Source organism: Benincasa hispida, chromosome 6, assembly GCF_027475165.1.
Source record: "Benincasa hispida cultivar pf3 chromosome 6, pf3_genome.v1.1, whole genome shotgun sequence".
NCBI lineage: Eukaryota > Viridiplantae > Streptophyta > Magnoliopsida > Cucurbitales > Cucurbitaceae > Benincasa > Benincasa hispida.
Window position 1 is genome coordinate 14,346,220 of NC_143483.1, and position 1,491 is coordinate 14,347,710.

Here is a 1,491-nt window from a genome sequence, read left to right on the forward strand (position 1 = left end):
GAGATAAATTATATTGAGAGTTCAAATGAATGGACCCAAAGGAGGGATGAACTGGCGCAACCAATGTTTACTGAATGAGAGTTGCGTAGTGTGTAGTGCCTTTATACTTTTTGTTTATTTTTGTGAAATGATTTCATTCGGAACTCTCTCGTTATGTTTACTATATTTTTTGCTTAACTTTACCCATGAACTCTCTCATTAGCTTTGCTACAACTACTTGTCATTTATTGTTTAATTGTATTAAAATATGTACGTGTATACACTAGAATGTCAAGTTCCTTAAGAGCCCTGAAGCACAACTGGACTAAAGAGGAAGAAACGAAGTTAGTCGAGTGCTTGGTGGTGTTGGTCGCATTTAGTGGATGGAGATCAGACAATGGGATGTTTCGACCTGGCTACTTGGCACAACTACAATGTTTGATGGCTGAGAAGTTGCCTGATTTTAATATCCAAGGATCACCAACTATAGATTATCGAGTCAAATCCCTGAAAAAGACTTACTAAGCGATTGCAGAAATGAGACGACCAACTTGTAGTGGATTTAGCTGGAATGAGGAATTCCAATTCATCACTGCAGAGCGGGAGTTATTTTGTCTAAATTGATTTACGAATGTTGGTAAAAAAATCATAACATCCACTTCACCCTTCATGTAGAGTCATCCTACAGCAAAGGGGTTTCTACACAAGTCATTCCAATACTATGATGATCTGGCCTAAGTCTTTGGCAAGGATCAGGCTACGGGAGGATGGTTAGAGACCTTTATGGAAGTCAAATATAACGTGCCAAACCATATGAATGATGGAGTTCCTATTCGTGAATCACAGGATCCAAAGATCCCCACGATGTCTAGTCAGGGAATGGACATGTCACAGGATGACATGTATGGAACACGTATCAGTTGAAGCACTGAAGGAGGAAATGCTTCGAGAGGAAGTAAGAGGAAGCGAAGTGGGAATCAAGATGAAGCGGTAGAGATTGTTAGGAATGCGATGGAGTTCGCAAATAACCAATTGAAGGCAATTACAGAATAGACGAAAGAGAAGCGTGCAACTGAAGTTGAACTACGTGCAGAAGTCGTAAACAACTTCAAGATATTCATGAATTGCATAACCGACAGATGGTGAAACTTATGCAAATCTTATTCCGTAGCGTGCAAGATACATAGAGCTTCTTATCCATTCCCACGGTCTTGAAGTTGGACTATTGCAACCTCCTCCTTGAAGAGAATGTTTGATCAACCCGTGTTTTGGACTGCTTTTCAATAATGAACAATGATTAGTTTGTTTTAATTATACATTTAAGTTTGTAGCACATTTGGTACCTAAAAAAGGGTCATATTTTAATCATGCAATCATGAGTTAGTTATTTTGTCTTAGAGATGCTTGTACCTAAAAAAAAGAGCTTTATATATGAAACATATGAATTGTATCCGAAAGCAATGCATTTTTTTTGTCATGTTAACCAAGATATCTCTCAAAATGACAAAAAAA

At 37.9% G+C, this 1,491-nt stretch overlaps 1 pseudogene; it reads left to right on the plus strand.

Moving 5' to 3' along the window:
• The first annotated feature begins 267 nt into the window (after positions 1-267).
• Positions 268-1,235, plus strand: LOC150035444 (uncharacterized; annotated as a pseudogene).
• Positions 1,236-1,491: the final 256 nt, after the last annotated feature.